The sequence below is a fragment of the Lissotriton vulgaris genome, chromosome 5, assembly GCF_964263255.1.
Source record: "Lissotriton vulgaris chromosome 5, aLisVul1.2, whole genome shotgun sequence".
In the NCBI taxonomy this organism is placed as follows: domain Eukaryota; kingdom Metazoa; phylum Chordata; class Amphibia; order Caudata; family Salamandridae; genus Lissotriton; species Lissotriton vulgaris.
In genome coordinates, this window is record NC_141693.1 from 1,712,324,273 (window position 1) to 1,712,342,491 (window position 18,219).

Genomic DNA, 18,219 nt, shown 5'->3' on the forward strand with positions numbered 1-18,219 from the left:
GAGGCAAGGAGGAATGAGGAATGAGGAATGAGGACAGTATTCGGAGATACCTCAGAGAGGAGAGTCTTTGGTGCAAAACACAAGCTCGTCGCTGGTCACTTGCTAACAAAAGTTCCTTTTTTGAAGCGCTAAGTAGTGAGTTTGAGGCAGAGCGACAGTAATTGGCCACAAACTAGTGGTTGCCATTAAATAGGTGCAACAAATAACAGTTTCTAAGGTCTTCAGCCAGACTCATAATTGGCTAATTGCTATGAATGAGTCTTGTGTGACACTTGCATGTTTATGTAACACATGGAGTCGGGTGCGAAGACCTGCAGGGGACTGAAAGCTGCATGTGAAGTACAAACACAGCATACGTACATGTGAGGAGATGGGACGCCCCTCCACCATTTGGAAGGACTCATCTGGAGGAGCCGTCCAGCGTCTCTCCAAAGTTCGACAACACTTGCTACGAAGCGCTTCGTCACTTCACGTGCCCTCACTGTTACATACATTCACGTGTGCCTATTAGCAGCTTTCGCACTAAAATCTTTTAGTTCTCATCACAAATACACCCCAGTGACCCGCCACAAAATCGTGATTTTCTATCTACGCTAATTTCCTCTAAAACATATCAAGATATTGAGAAACCCCCAGATAAGGAAATAAAGGACACGCTTATCAGCTCTTTTGAGTCTTGTGTGCAATGGACATCCGTTAAAAAATGTGTGGTATTACATAGACGAATCCAAAACAAGGTATAGAGGTAAGTAAGAATAGACCATGGGTGCTCACAAACTTTCTCTCGGGGCCAAATTTACAGTGGGGTTTGTGTCCGAGGGCCGCACCGGTGGGGACGGGGTCAGTGGGGGAGGGGCGGGGCTAGAGCAACAAATACAACTGTGACCATGAGGTTGAACAGAGGTCCCTGCAGCAGACGCCTTCGTCCACTGAGCTACCAGACCCGCAGACACACCTCTCTCTCTCTCTCTCTCTCCCTCTGTCTGTCTCCCTCCCTCTATCCCTCTCTCTCTGCCTCCCTCCCTCCATCTCTCTATCCCTCTCTCTCTCTGCCTCCCTCCCTACATCCCTCTGTCTCCCTCTCTCCCTCCCCGGTCTCCCTCTGTCTCACTCACTCTGACTGTCTCACTCCCTCTCACTCCCTCTCTCTCCCTATCTCTCCCTCATTCTGACTGTCTCACTCCCTCTCCCTCTCTCCTTCCCCCTCCCTCCCTCTCCTTCCCTCTTGCTCCCCTCCCTTCTCCCTCCCTCTTCCTCCCTCTTCCTCCCTCTCCCGTCCCTCTCCTTTCCTCCTTCGCTCCCTCACCCTCACTCCCCTTCCCTTCCCCTCACTCCCCTGCCCCCTATTCCCCCTCTCCCTCCCTCACTCCCCTTCCCTCACCCTCACTCCCTCCCCTTCCCTCTCTCCCTCCCTCACTCCCCTTCTCTCTCTCCCTCCCGCACTCCCCTTCCAACACTCCCCATCCCTCTCTCCCTCCCTTACTCCCCTTCCCTCCCTCCCTCACTCCCCTTCCCTCACTCCCCTTCCATCTTTTCCTCCCTCATTCCCCTTCCCTCACTCCCTCCCTCACCCCCTCCCTCACTCCCTTCCCTCACTCCCCTTCCCTCACTCCTTCTCTCACTCCCTCCAGCCCTCCTCTTCCCTCACTCTGTCTCCCTCACTCCGTCTCCCTCACTGCGTCTCCCTCACTCCGTCGCCCTCCTCCCTCTGTCGCCCTCCTTCCTCTGTCTGTCTCCCTTTCTCTGTCTCCATTTCTTGGTCTCCCTTTCCCTCCCTCCCTCTGTCTCTGTCCCTCTACCTCCCTCTGTCACCCCACCCTGCCTGTGTGTCACCGGGCTGAGAAAGCTTCCCCAGCCTGCTTCCCCAGCGCGCACAGACACATAGCCCCACCGAGCACTTCACAGGTCTTTAAAAAGACCATTTGCATTTGCATGTGAATGGGGCTTTGCTGTATTTCACCTCCTCTTAGCGCCCCTGCAGCTCCACTCTGGCCTCGCTGGAATGAATCGCCAGGCCCTTAGAGCAGCAGAGTGTTTGCAGACACTCTTTGAAAACACGGGTACGATGCCTCATGGTCCGCGGGCAGCCACAGAAGGCTTGCCGGGCCGCTGCCGGCCCTCGAGCCGTACCATGAGTACCTGTGGAATAGATAGATAGATAGATAGATAGATAGATAGATAGATAGATAGATAGATAGATAGATAGATAGATAGATAGATAGATAGATATTTAAAAAGTACACATATTAAAATAGACAGCAGTGTGAATATTTTCTCGGAAAAACAAAACCTGCCTATTTAAATATTATTAGTGTGTGTACTTGTGTGTGACTATCTACACATGTAAACACATGTAAACACTCACTACCCACGCAGTTTAGGCTTAACGACCTTTTAAGGCAGCACTTTGAAAACAAACGAAAAGTGCAGCTGAAAGCATGTCGCTCTAGATTCAAAATTCAGAAAAATTAGAAAACAGTCTTTGTGGTGTGCGTCAATAGTTTGCTATTGATGTCAGAAACCACAGAGGGATGCAGACACCTCAAAGAGGGGCTGTGGTATCATTTAACAAGTAAAGCAAGCGCAAAACTGAAATCGATTGCTTTTGGAAACATAGAATGCCGCGTGTGGTGCGCGTACTCGCGCCACAGCGAGACATATGGTTTCAATTATCGCGCCCGTGTCAGGGCACGATAATTGAAACGATATGGCAGCAAGGCGCGTAACAGATACCAATAGGCCATGGGCGGAGCTATGCGCCCACCTTTGGCTTATTGCGTGCTATCTTAAAAACAAACATGCAGGCAAAGGCCAATAGCAGGCCACAAAAGTAAAAACACACGCACAAGCGTGTACAATTTCAGGGTCCGTTTCGGAACTCCGGACAAAAGGACTCTCGCTGCGCACTCCATCGCTAGGGGCGAGCCCTAATGAGCATGGATTATTTAGGATTATGTTAGGACAACTACAGAATGAGCGTGGTTTACTAGACAACGGCTACATAAAGTCTTTCAGATGCCGGCCAGGATTTTATCCCAACTGCAGGCCAAGTGTAGAGATAGCTCTCAGAAGATTTAATTAATAAATTAGAGTAGCTCTGGATCACTAATAAATCTTTATGGGTTGGATTACACCTTGACAATGCCATATTACAAGCACATTAGCCTATTGCCTGTATTCCCTTGCAGGGTCCCACTATTAGTTTAGGAATCTGGATTTGCTGGCAGGGAAATATTTAGAAGATCACCTCATCAATACCATGAATTATTTGCAATGCCATGAGTTCTAAAGTAAGGCCTAGATTTACTAAAGTGTCACTGAAAGCAGCGCAGCACACAAAATTACTGCATTGCGTAACTGGGTGAGAGAAGGAAAGTGCCATGTCTACCCCTCTCCCTTGCACCACTGCACCATTAGGCAGTTGAGCACCATGCACACACGGTTGCTGGTGTAAAGGTGTCTGCGAGTCTAGCTTAGGTTTTTTACTCGAAGGGTCCCCTTCCAGTACAAAAATATACTATGCCTAGAAAAAAGTGAAAACTTTTCCCATTTTGGATGAGTGTTGTACCAAATACCAATTTGCTTTGGTTTGTAAATCCTGAAAAGATTTTGCGTCAAGTCTGCATTAGAAAACTTAAGCAAACCAAAAACAAAACATCCATAAATCTGGTCCCAATTATCAGATCAATATTGTCCTGCTCTGGAAAGATTACTTTTTAAACTCTACTGTGAGATGCGGGTACTGTATGAACTAAATCTCTTCAAACATTCCTTTTGGCTAGCTTTGTGCTGTAGAAATAACATATGCATACAAAAGTAGTGGTCTGTAACAATGTTATACTTTACATTCAGATAAGCTTAACAACTTTTACAGCTCATGACTCACTGGGATTTGCCTTACTTTGAGCTACAGAGCATTACCTGAAGCTGAATCACGTGGTGACCAGTGGCAAAAGATTGAAAAAATCATGATTAAATGAAAAAGCATCAAAGGGGATGTGCCAATGTGTAATTTTATTGATCTAAAACACCTTTGGCCCCATAGGAGCCAGGATACCAAACAAGAAAACAGAAAGAAAGTCCAGGACACTGTTCAAGAGGGGAAAAAAATGCCGGAATACTATAAAAAGAACAAAAAGGTTTAATGAAAGACAGTAACTTCGTTATTTGTTTATAGATTCAAAGTTTTCTTTAGTCCTCTTCCAGCATTGCAAATCTTTATAGCCAGCTTCCTTCTCTTAGTTCTGTTGTCCAGTGATGGCCAGCCATCATCCCTGCACATAGACTATAATAAACTCTGGGAAAAAAGAAATTAACATACATTAGTATCATGTTACCAGCATTATTTAGGTTTTTAATAGGACTGGGCTGCTCCGTCCAAGTGAAGAAACTGCCGATGTTCACCAGAAGCTGTCATGCTTCCTTTGCAAACAGAAAGCAATGAATACCAGATTTCACTTACAAAACCATCATGGAGGCAGCCATGTAGCGCCTGAACTCTACTTACAATATTCTTATTTGGAAAACAGTCCAAGAAATTACCATGCTGACCAGAAATCCAAATAGGAGCTTACAACAAAGTGCTAGGGACAGGGCAACTGATCAAATTATTGGGAGAGCTGATCAGGGTTAAATAAAAGGTGTGAGCACATTGTTTTATAAGTGCAGTTTGCTATCACCCATTCATCCAGTTTGAGCTCCTCACCTGGACCTACACATTCCGAAATTAAACCCCAGGTCAAGGCTTTGTGCCAGATTTGCATGCTATTTGTAGCACAAACTCTCAATAAGTTACAACCCCTCCCCTATTGCTCGTTTGCAGACGGCTGTTAGTTAAGTGTGAAGGAGTCCTTCCACGATAATATGATCCAGGACCACATATACAAATATATATTTTAAGACTGTATGTATATTCATGTATTTTCATAGTCCTAGATCAATCAGAGTAGAAATTGTGCCAGTAGTGCCTGGGTGTGGATCTGCTTGGGCAAAAGACTCCCCAGATACCAGTCAAAAAGTGCAAACAGAGCCATGCGGCCATGCTTAGTAAGAGCAAAGCAAGGCAAGTTTGCCCCATGCCACTGATCACTGCCATGTGGAATGGGGTACTGACTACATAACTTAATGGACTCATGATTATAAGGAACAAGGCACAACTCTGTGTTCCAGACCATGGAAAATGGATATACTGCCGGGTCACAAGATGCTACTTCTTTTTTCAGGTTGTAAGTTGCTAAGTTTTATTGGCTGAGACAAACTTGGAAAAACTAGTGATTCACTATATATAAGCACATAGACGTACTTTAATTTTTTTGCCAAGGTAGCATGAGAAAGGTAATATTATCGCTGCCAGGGTTCTAAAATTTTTGTTAGACTGATCCTCAATGCACAGCCACGGTAGCTGTGGGTTTCACATGGCCAAGTGATGGTGCAGGTCAGAAATAGATGTCTTAGACATCCAGGAGAGAGATACCCTGTCTGTTCTTTTCCAGCTTGGGCAAGTGACAAGTTTGGCATTTAACAGTTGACTGATTCATTGTTGTCCCTTTACAGTTGCATGACTGTGGCACCAAGCCCCTTTTCCGCTCATTCAAACAAATATGCCTCTGGAAGTACTATCAGGGTAGAGTGATAGCTTTCCAGGATACCAGTGATCCATCTGTTCCATAACTTACCTTACTGCAACTATTACAACATTTCAAATTCGTTAAACAAGGATCCATTCTACATCCTCCTTTCAGCATCTAAAACAGGCAAATCTGAAGATGGCCTTAATCCATTACACGAAAACCTGGTTCACAAAAAACAAGGCCCTAAACACACAGCATTAGTGGAATTAGATAGAACAAGGCTCTGGCACAGAGCTTCATACCCAGACTCAAGGAGAGCAGGGTAGGGGCATTGTCAGTCGCACCCACTCCTATAGCAGACAGGGAGCGGGGTGGAGTCAAGTGTGAATAAATTGGGCAGTCCATGACAAGAACGTGCTTCTCATTCAGTCACAGATCTGCCTAGCATTTCCTGCATTCCCTTTGTGTTGTTAACTTTCTTGCTCGGGTCCTGTTGTCCTGCAGTCGGGAATCCGTGGATCCTTGATTGGACATCTCTGATATGTTCCCGAACTGACGCGCGGGTCTTCCTTTTTCAAGTCATTGATCTCTTCTTCCGGGTTCCTTCCGCCTCCGCGTTTCCTCGCCAGAGGCACCTGCTTCTGTAGCTGTTTCTTTGTGTCTGTGTTTCTTCGGCCTCTCGTCCTGTACAGAATACAAGGAGATAAGAAAGATATATTTAACCAAAGAAACCTCGTCTATCTGGTATATGGTAGGATGATGATGTTATACATATTTAGAAGGACATAGTTACTTATCTGATTTATCTGAACACATTTCTTAAGGAAAAATATTTTTTTGTTATCAACTAGGATGTATATTTTTGGGGTCTAATGGAGAGCTACAGTGGCATTTGTTAAGTTTAGTCCCTCTCATTGTTTTTTGCAATTATATATATAACTTATTTTACCATAATGTTTAATGCATGGTATTTTTCTATTCTTAGACACCTCATTCCTAATTTGTTTCCTGCTTTTCTATACCTTCATTTGTATTAGAAGAGGGATGTTCACCCGGTACATTAACACTAAATAGTATTTTATGCCCTTTTGTTTCAAATCTGTTTTATTTTCCAGACAAATACACATAACACAGGTCAATTTGATACACAGCGTTAAGCCTACAACCCTATATAGGGCCGGCCGCGTGGCTGGACATTTCACTGGCGTCATTTGAGATCAATGCACAGGGTAAGTTTGTACACAGCGTTGTCGCCTACAACCCCTGGTGTGTGAATTGGAGCTGAAAGCTCATTGAGACACAGATAAAAAAGAAGGATTGAAAATGGAAAAATAAGGAAAAAACCAACAGGACAAATGAAGTACTGTGTAAATGTAGCCAAAAGCGGCTAGATGTTGCTGTGCGAGTGGCTTGGGGTAGCAGGTGTTGCCCCGACCCGTCTTCGTTGTCAATATAGGTGCCACCGGGGCAGGCATAATAACCACAACGCACGCATTAAAAGACGAGTTGGACAGTATGAGTAAGACAAACATGAATGGAAAATTAAACTAATTGGTGTGCATCCCTCCACATGCATTGTTCAAATATTTGCCCTACTTTTGGGATAGCACCCACATTGAAGATTCTAAAACAGGGTATTAGAACGAACTAAATCACATGAACGGAGCAAGACTCGGGTTCGCCAATAAAGTGAGTTTGTTTTCAGGATGTGCGCAATAACTGACTTTGATTTTGAATGACAATATTGACTATTTGTGTGATACAATAATAGTGAGATGTCGCACAAGAGTTTATCGCGTTTTTGTTACTGTTACAATCAATGCGAGAATACTGGATTGTGGGCAATGTAGTTTAGAAATGTAGTTTTGTGACGTTAACTCCAGTCACGAAAGCGTGAAACAGCGGGAGTAACGGGCCAATCAGGAGGGAGGGAATAAACAGGAGGAGATTTAAATACAGGTGATGTAGAAGGACGTGCAATTCTTTTCAAGATGGAGATAAGAGCGGTGTAATTTTAGCGTCCATGGCAGGTGTGTGATATGTGGCACTATACGGCAGAGAAAAATGAAAAGAGTTTGTTTAAATAACAGAAAATAGAGGGAAGGTTAAGATTTGGGAACCTGGTGCCAAGACTGCGTTCAAGAATGCAAGTAGAAGGAAGGTGAAACTGGGGAGTTTTTTTGAGCGGAACGTGATAAGAGGAAGGAACGTGGGAGAATAATAAGGGCTGCGCGAAGACGCTACATAAGCACCCTTGATAAATAAGAGTTGTGATGTTTCACATAACAAACTGTGGGACTTTAAGGAAGGTTATTGCCAAAGAGTGATTGGTCGCTTTTTGTAAAAGAGAAGGGTTATCTCATTGCGCAGGAAGATGGTTCTGCATAAATTGAGCACAGGAAATGAGATTGAGCAGCATGTAACATTTGTCGATAGGTTAAATTAACGATAAGAAAGTGATTAATATGTAAATGTGATGTTCATGTTTCTTTTCTAATTGTCATTTGTAGTGTTCCCTGATGAAGGGCAGTGTGGTGCCCGAAATGCATTGGAATTTTAATAAACATTGCTGTGGACGAACCTCTGCATTTGTCGTGTTTGAACCTGTGGTCCGGAGGACACAGTTTAAACAGTAGAAACCTTGGAAAATGGCAGAATGTATCTCATGTGTGAATTGGAGCCGAAAGCTCATTGAGACACAGATAAAAAAGAAGGATTGAAAATGGTAAAATAAGGAAAAAACCAACCGGACAAAATGGAGTACTGTGTAAATGTAGCCAAAAGCGGCTAGATGTTGCTGTGCGAGTGGCTTGGGGTAGCAGGTGTTGCCCCACCCGTCTTCGTTGTCAAAATAGGTGCCACCGGGGCAGGCATAACAACCACAACGCACGCATTAAAAGACGAGTTGGACAAGATGAGTAGGACAAACATGAATGGAAAATTAAACTAATTGGTGTGCATCCCTCCACATGCATTGCACTAACCATTGAGCCACACTTCTCCACCTACCCAGACAGGCTGAAGGCCCGGCGGTAGTGCTGAGGAGTCCGCGGCGGCGCGCGCAGCCACCGCTCGACCCCAGGAGCTGGTGGGAGGCTTCCCGCGAGCATTAAAGTCACTTGTCCAGTAAAAAGGTAGTAATACAAAATATTAATAAACTTTTTTTTTTCGTTGTAACTGTACCACATACCACGGCCAAACGTTTTTTCGCGAGATACATACACTGCAATATTCAAGACTGTAAAAGGACAGTTCCATACTAGAGCTTCACGTAAATGCTGAACCAATTCCATTCTCAGACTAATTACTGATGCCATCTCGAATGACATCGATTTGCACCAGTCCCTTCGCACCAGCACAACCCAGGCGTCTTACCACAGAAATGCAGTGGGAACAGGCCTTCACGCCCATGTTTTCCCCATCGGTGCACTATGATATTGAAAACACGCGGCCTCAGATGCTTGTGATGTGAGCCTTCTACTAGGGAACGCTGGGGCACACTTATGCGCCTGCGTGATTCCAGGCGGTGTTTCCTGCAGCGCCTCGAACCTCTTCCACAGCTGGTATTCTCAGTTTGACTCTGGACAGCTGCCCTGCCGACTCTTTGCATCTCCTAGTTCGTTCATTCCTCTTTAGGACCTCTAATTGGGGTGCAGTCCTGCTCCCTGTTTTCATGGTCAGCGGTTTTCTCCTTGCCTGGCAAAAGCAGTGAATGCGCTGCTCTCGTCAAGGAGAGGACCTTTTGGAATCAACTCAGCCAAAGCTGAATGCACGCTCGTCCAGATGGGCAAAGATGGCTGCTCTCGCCATTCACAAAGCTAAACATGCACGCGTAGAGACACAAAAATGGATGCGCATGTGGACAGCCCAACGCCACCTTTTTTTACTTTCATTAGCTTAGGGATGTGCGCAATTTTTTGTCCCTACGTGTGCATGGTGGTGTGCTTTCGTTTTCCCAGACAGGCTGAAGGGACCGTTGGCAGTGCTGAGGAATCCGCTGCAGCGTGCGCAGCTACCGGTCGACCCCAGGAGCTGGTGCGAGGCTTCCCGCGAGCATTAAAGTCACTTGCCCAGTAAAAAGGTAGTAATACAAAATATTACAAAACTTATTTTTTTCGTTTTAACTGTACCACATACCACGGCCAAACGTTTTTTCGCGAGATATATACACTGCAATATTCAAGCCTGTAAAAGGACAGTTCCGTACTAGAGCTTCACGTAAATGCTGAACCAATTCCATTCTCAGACTAATTACTGATGCCATCTCGAATGATATCGATTTGCACCAGTCCCTTTGCACCAGCACAACCCAGGCGTCTTACCACAGAAATGCAGTGGGAACAGGCCTTCACGCCCATGTTTTCCCCATCGGTGCACTATGATATTGAAAACACGCGGCTTCAGATGCTTGTGATGTGAGCCTTCTACTAGGGAACGCTGGGGCACGCTTGTGCGTTTGCGTGATTCCAGGCGGTGTTTCCTGCAGCGCCTCGAAACTCTTCCACAGCTGGTATTCTCAGTTTGGCTCTAGGCAGCTGCCCTTCCGACTCTTTGCATCTCCTAGTTCGTTCATTCCTCTATAGGACCACTAACTGGGGTGCAGTCCTGCTCCCTGTTTTCATGGTCAGCGATTTGCTCCTTGCCTGGCAAAAGCAGCGCATGCGCTGCTCTCGTCAAGGAGACAACCTTTTGGAATCGATTCAGCCAAATCTGAATGCACGCTCGTCCAGGTGGGCAAAGATGGCTGCTCTTGCCATTCACAAAGCTAAACATGCACGCGTAGAGACAAAAAAATGCAAGCGCATGTGGACAGCCCAACGCCACCTTTGTTTACTTTCATTAGCGTAGGGATGTGCGCATTTTTTTGTCCCTACATGTGCATGGTGGTATGCTTTTGTTTTCCCAGACAGGCTGAAGGGCCCGTTGGCAGTGCTGAGGAATCCGCTGCGGCGCGCGCAGCTACCGGTCGACCCCAGGAGCTGGTGCGAAGCTTCCCACGAGCATTAAAGTCACTTGCCCAGTAAAAAGGTAGTAATACAAAATAATACTAAACTTAGGTGTTTTTCATTTTAAGTGTACCACATACCACGGCCAACATGTTTTTTCGCGAAATACATACACTCCAATATTCAAGTCTGTAAAAGGACAGTTCCGTACCAGAGCTTCACGTAAATGCTGAACCAATTCCATTCTCAGACTAATTACTGATGCCATCTCGAATGACATTGATTTTCACCAGTCCCTTCGCACCAGCACAACCCAGGTGACTTACCACAGAAATGCAGTGGCAACAGGCCTTCACGCCCATGTTTGCCCCATCGGTGCACTATGATATTGAAAACACGCGGCCTCAGATGCTTGTGTTGTGAGCCTTCTATTATTGAACGCTGGGGCACGCTCGTGTGTCTGAGTGATTCCAGGGGGTGTTTCCTGCAGTGCCTCGAAACTCTTCCGAAGCTTGTATCCTTAGTTTGGATCTAGACAGCTGCCCTGCTGACTCTTTGCATTTCCTAGTTCATTCATTCCTCTATAGGACCTCTTACTGGGGTGCAGTCCTGCTCCCCGTTTTCATGGTCAGCGGTTTGCTCCTCCGCGTCCACACAATAGCCATACACCTTCCTCTTTTTTCAGGTGCGGGCACAGTATGAAGGTTCCATTGCTCCCCAGAACGACTCTTAACGTGGAGAAATACAGGAACTTTTAGAGTTTTGCTGCTTTGCTGGTTCAGCAGACCTCCAGAAATCCTGATGAATGCATGGGAACCAAATGCTGGCGCGAAGCCAGATACAACCAAGCTAGGGTGCCAGATTCAAACACCATAACCCACACAAAGTGGCACACATTGTTGCAGGCAGAAGGCTTTCTTCCTCGTCTTTCACAAAACTCTTTAAGAACAGATTTCAAAGAAGGCAGAACCAACCCCTTAAGTGGCACCTTGGCAACGTGTGCATAAAAATGAAGTCCTAAAATGGCCACAACATGTGAATTGGCCCGCACACAGATCATGCAGCCTGGGTGGGAGGTCACCCATTTCTAGAAAGATCTGGGAGTATACCTGTTGAGGCAATCTGTTGTATCCAAGGAATCACAGGAGAAGAAGGTAAACTTAGGAATTAAGTTTAATTAAGAGTTTCAAGTACAGCATTAGATCCATCAGAGTGCACATCCAACAAGCTCCAGTCTTCAACTGAAGAACAGGAGCAGAACATTCCACAATAACCTAGCAACCAGATGCTAGGATGCCAAACATAGGAAAAGCATTAGCAATGAAGGAACATAGGATATAACACACCTCCTTTCCCACAATAAACAAAACAAATTAAAATAAAGAGATAAAACAAAAAATGAACAACAATTTGCAATTGGACAACCAATTAGGTAATGTAATCATTCAAGTATTTCGGTATAAACTTAACTCTGGATGATTTTAAACAGGAAGCAGAGACCTCAGAAGGGCCTGAAACAACTTCACTCTTGTCTAGAGAAGTCGAGTTATTATCATCAGAACTGGTCAAAGCAGTGGATTGAAGGGAATCTTCCTCATGAATATTAGGATTGTCAAAGAATGATAGAGCCCCATCAGACACATTGGAACTACATGAAGGAAGATTACATGGAGAGAAAGTGACAGGGTCAACCACATTGGGAATACCGTTTGAATCCGAAACATCAACAGAAGCAACGTCTGACCCCTTCACTTTTGAAACGGCCCTTTTACTCCACCATTTACCCCCAGTAACTTTAACAGCATGTTTGCCGATTTGAACAATAGACGTCTCTGGATAAAACTTTGAGCCTTTGGCCTTACAAGGTCTTCGGATTCTAACCTTGTCACCAATGCTTAAAGAAATTTCTTTTACATGTTTATTCAGATCATATCTGACTTTAGACTTAAGCTGAGCAGAAGCAACCTTATCTTTGACAATATCCAGATCAACCACATCTTTACCTTGAGATGTTTTGCTAACAACCCAACCAGGGGATAACTCATTAAAGGATTGTCTCCCTCTTAATAAGAGGAAAGGTGTTACCCCAGTGGTAGAGTGTGGTGTGTTGTTGTACGACCAAACTCTGTCGTAGACAACGTCCTGAACACAAAGGTTAGAAGAAATAGCTAGTTGGACTGCGTCCTTCAGGACACGATTCGCTCTCTCCACTAAGCCGTTGCCCTGTGGGGAGTACAAAGCAGTGGTAAGGTGTTTAATGGCAAAGTTATCCAAAAAACTATTCATTTCATAAGATACAAATTGTACCCCATTGTCCGAAACTAAGAACTTGGGAATTCCTTCGGACTGGAAAAGTTTCTTAAGACATTTTATGACATTATGAGTATTAGGTTCTTTTAAAAACTCACAGGCAACCCACTTGGAGTGATAATCTACAATGGTGAGTATAAATCTGAAGCCCTGGTTTAAACCACCAATGGGCCCTAGAAAATCCATACCTAATTTCTCCCATGGACTGTCAGGGAAAGTAACAGGACACAAGGGTTTGTTAACAGTCCGCAATGATTTCTCTGCATGTGAACACTCACTACAACCATTCAAGAAGGTGTCCACACAGATGTCCATCCCTGGCCACCAATAGTGAAGTCTCAATCTTTTTTTTGTACTTGTAATCCCTCCATGACCTTTATGAGCAATCTCAATAATCTTGTCTCGAATGGAAACAGGAGGAATGAGGGAGACACCTCTCAAAAGGAAATCACCCTCCAAACTTAATTCATCTCTAACCTTGGAAAAAGGAAGAAGATCCTTATCAATAAGATTTTCTCTAGGCCAACCTTCAGCAATATATTTTTTAAGCGTAAGAAAAGAAGAATCTTGCAAAGATTCTTTAATCCAATCGGATTCAGAAACCACATCCTTTGCTAAGACTAGTCCATCCAAAAGATTAACTACTACTTCTTTGTCATCAAGGACAGGAGAAAACTTCAATTCACTTGAAGGACACCTGGACAAAAAATCTGCAGTGAAGTTCTTTCCACCAGGAATATGTCTCATGACAAAATTGAAGTCATAAAGTTTTGAAAGAAGACGACTCAATCTAGGGCTAGCATTCCTTAAGCCTTTGTCATTCCAAATAAAAATCAATGGCTTGTGATCTGAAATTAATACAAACTCACGGCCCCAAACATATGTGGAAAAATGTCTAACTCCCCAAACACAAGCTAAAGCTTCTTTTTCGATGGTACTATAATTTCTTTCAGAAGGGGAGAGTTGACGGGAAGCAAAGGCAACAACATTTTCAGTCCCACCATCAGCTTGACTGAGAACAGCACCTAGACCGGTATTACTAGCATCCACTGTAATGAATGAGAGAGAGTCCCCATCAAACGGTTTGAGAGCTGGGGCACGTATGATCAAATCTTTTAAGGATTCAAAAGCCACTCTATGTACTTCATCCCACACGAATTTGACATTATTCCTAGTAAGTGACCTCAAAGGTTCACTAACATGAGCAAAATTCTGTACAAATCTGGAATAAAATTCACTCAAACCCAAAAATGATCTTAATTGATCTTTGTTAATGGGTTGAGCGCAATCACGAATGCCTTGTAAAAGATCATGTTTAGGAGCGATGCCTTTGTGAGAGATGGTATGACCAAGGTATTCAACCTCACTAAGGAGAAATTTGCATTTCTGTTTTTTAACAGTCATGCCATGGTCACTTAAAATACCAATAACTTGATCAAGTTTGATAAGATGTTCCTCCACAGTGTTAGTAGAGATCAAAATGTCATCTTGGTAGGCCAAGACATCACGAACTTCTCCAAATAACTGAAACATTAGTTTCTGAAAAACTGAGGCCGCTGAAGCAAGACCAAAAGGTAACCTCAGATATCTAAACAAACCAAAAGGAGTGTTGAAAGCAGTTAAGTCTTTAGATTCTTCACACAACTCTATCTGGTGATAGGCTGCTCGTAAGTCTATGGTAGAGAAAACCTTTGTACCTCTAAGCTGAGCCAACATATCTTGAATACGGGGGAGAGGAAAACAATCTACCTGAATATTTTTGTTTAGAGCTCTTAAGTCTACACATAGCCTGAGTTCATCACAGTTCTTCTTAAGTGCGACTACAATTGGAGAAACCCACAACGAAGAGTCAATGTTTTCAATGACTCCCTCTTTGCTCAGTTGTTGAAGATGAGCCTTGAGTCTTTCCATGATGCTTAGAGGGACATGTCTTACCTTATGAATTACTGGAACAGCATCAGGTTTCAAAATAATTTTATGTTCATAGCCTTTAACTGATCCAAGATTGTCAGAAAAAACATTGTTGTATTTATTTATGATACTTTCTAAAGAAAGTTCTTCAGTAACTAGAGCATTAATATTGAAGGAACGGTCTAAAGAAATAGGATTTCTGGTACCAGGTCTTAACACTAAAGGGAATTTACCTTGATCTCTCCAACCCAAGACATTATAACCTTTTTTTGAAACGTAGATTTTGGCCTGAATAGAACGGTCTTCAAAGGTTAAACTGTCATTAAAGAAACCCAATAAATCAATGACTTTGCCATTAAATGCAACTGTACGTATATCGGGAGGTAGGAGTGAATTTGCGTCCCAATGTTTAAGAAACAAGAAATCCGCAATGATGGTAATGGGGGATCCTGAATCTACAGTGACCTTAACAAGAATCTGACCAATTTTAAGATCACATATTGGATCATAAATAGATGGATCTTCATGATCATCTATCATGTCTACAGACAACAATATTTTCTTTACGATCTGTTCTTCACATGTATTAAGATTATCAGAATCCGAGACCTCAAGGTACATTGTCTTGGATTTAAACTTGCAGACTGTAGCAAAATGACCAATCTTTTTACAGTTCGTACATTGTTTTTTTAAGGCAGGACAAGAAGTTGAATTAGCAAGGTGTAATTTTGATCCACATCTGTAACAAGTGGGAGGTTTATCAGACTTCTTCCATTCGAGTTTTGGAGGTTGACTACGTTGAGAATTTTTTAAGGAAGTGGATTTTACTAAATCTACATGTGTAGATTTATTATTGCCTAACTCTTTGGAAGCAAAAGCAGATCTTTCTATACCTCTAGCTAATTCCAAAGTTTCTTGCAAAGAGGGGTTACGACAACACAAAATCCTTTCCTGAACTTTGTTATTAAAGCAATTTACAACAATTTGATCCCTGAGATACTGATCAATAGGGCCTTCAAATTCACAAGTTGCAGCCAAAATTCTCAACTCAGCTAAAAATATATCAATTTTCTCATACTCCCTTTGTTTGCGTGTGTAAAATCTATGTCTTTCGACAATTACGCTTGGTTCATCCTTAAAGTATTTTTCTAGACGAGCAATAGCCTCAGTGTACTCATTCCAGTCATCTGAGGGAGGTCTAGTAACAGGAGGTTGGTGATCAAAGATTCTTTGACCCTCAGCACCCAAAGCACTATATAACATTGCATTTTTCCTAGCAGCAGGAAATTTCACGGCATCAATGGCAATTATATAGCTATTAAAGGCTTTAAACCAGTGGGACCATTTAATTTTAGGTGTACCTGGTTCTGGAAGAAATGAAGAAGGAAGAACTGCAGTCTGTTGAGCCATTCTGAATTAATAAAATTACAGGATTAAAATCACACTTGATACAATATATAAATATATCAACTGTAATAAAATATAGAATTAACAATGTTAACTGTGAGTATCAATATAAATAACGCACGTTGAAGTCAATCTGTAATGTAAAAAATCAAATATCAGCTGTGTGTATCAGCGAAGATAATCTGTACATTGAAGTCAATCTATAATGTTAGCTGAAAATACACGTTGCAACAGTCTATAATCAGCTATATATATCAGCGTAGAAGAAAATGAAGGATACACCTTGCAGCAAGTATTTGATGTCAGCTGTGTGTATCAGCGTAGTTAATACACGTTGTGGTAAATGAGCAAAATCAGCTGCGTGTATCAGCGTAGAAGAAGATGTACGTAGAGTAAATTATGTAGAGACAGCTGTGTGTGTCAGCGTGGCAAACACACGAGTTTGATTCTGAATAAAATTTTGACAACACACGTTGTATTAAATATGCAGGAGCAGCTGTGTGTGTCAGCGTAGGAAACACACAAGTGAAATAAATGGTAGTTTCGGAAAACAAGTAGAATAATGATAAAGTACCTTGTGAGTCGCGATCCGCGATCGTGATGTTGATGAAGGTAACTAAGCAACCATAAAATGGCCGCTACGTTGTGCGTGCGCGATGACGTGTTTCTCACCGTCAAATCATGACGCGCTTTGTTGATGGAAGGAATGGAGGCTGAAGGAGAAGAAATGCAGCGCGCGTCTTTCTCGTGCTGCACAAACCGCCAGAGAAACGGTAATGGCGATTTTTGAATGGCGAAAATTCTATAAGGTAGAAAGGCACTGTATATTAATGTCGATTTTTAAGAAAATTTGAGAAAATGAGTTAAAAAGGAATTGGGGATTGTGTAGTTTCCATCAGCATTTAGGAAAATAAACACGCTGCCAGGTCAGCCGCCGGTGCCATCAAGAGCACAATTCAAAGACAGTTAGGTAATACACGCTGTCAGGTCTGCCGCCGGTGCTATCAAGAGCACAATTTAAAAGACAGTTAGGTAATCAGAGTTAGAAAAAAAAAAAATTAATTCATGAGAAGTAAAGTGAAATAATCAAATCTGGTGCTGGTGCAATCAAAACACAGTAGAGGAAAAGACCAGGCGCTGGTGCAATCAAATCACTGAAGGAGCTGACTTGAGAGAAGTCATGGAGAATTTTTACTGGTAAATAATTAATGAAGCCAAGTTAGATTAGGATGAAAGCTGAAATAATGACTGAATTGGTGGGCAGCCGCTGGTGCAATCAAGACACTTTGTGAAGTACAGGCGCTGGTGCAATCAAATCACAAGTAATAAAGTAAAATGCTTACTTTTATATGAAGTAAAAGGTTGTTCCTTGTAAGTACTCAGTTTGAAGGAAGTTGACAGAAGGTTTAAGTTCCTGGAGGAAGGTAAAATATTGAATGAGCGCTGGAGTCTGATGAAATCTGTAAAAATTGAAAATCTTGAGCGTAGGTTCGCAGGTAATGCTGACTTGACCACCTCGTCGCCAATTTATGTTGTATCCAAGGAATCACAGGAGAAGAAGGTAAACTTAGGAATTAAGTTTAATTAAGAGTTTCAAGTACAGCATTAGATCCATCAGAGTGCACATCCAACAAGCTCCAGTCTTCAACTGAAGAACAGGAGCAGAACATTCCACAATAACCTAGCAACCAGATGCTAGGATGCCAAACATAGGAAAAGCATTAGCAATGAAGGAACATAGAAGGAACATAGGATATAACACAATCATAATAGTTTTGGTCAGTCTTCTGTGTTCAAGTAAGAGCCTCTGCTTAATGTATATTGCAGCCAGGATCCAGACTGCTATGTTTCTAAGGCACAGTGTTGGGGTTTGATCCTACTACAATGTATTTATTCACGTGATTTGTAGAGCGCATGGCTACCTAAACAAGCATTGAAAATGCAATAGGTCTCGCCTTTGATTAAGTTAATGCCATTTGCTTTGCTAATGGTATTGTATAGCAAAGCAAATGGCTTTAACTTGATAAAAGGCAAGACCTATTGCATTTTCAATGCTTGTTTGGTTTGCGGTCGGT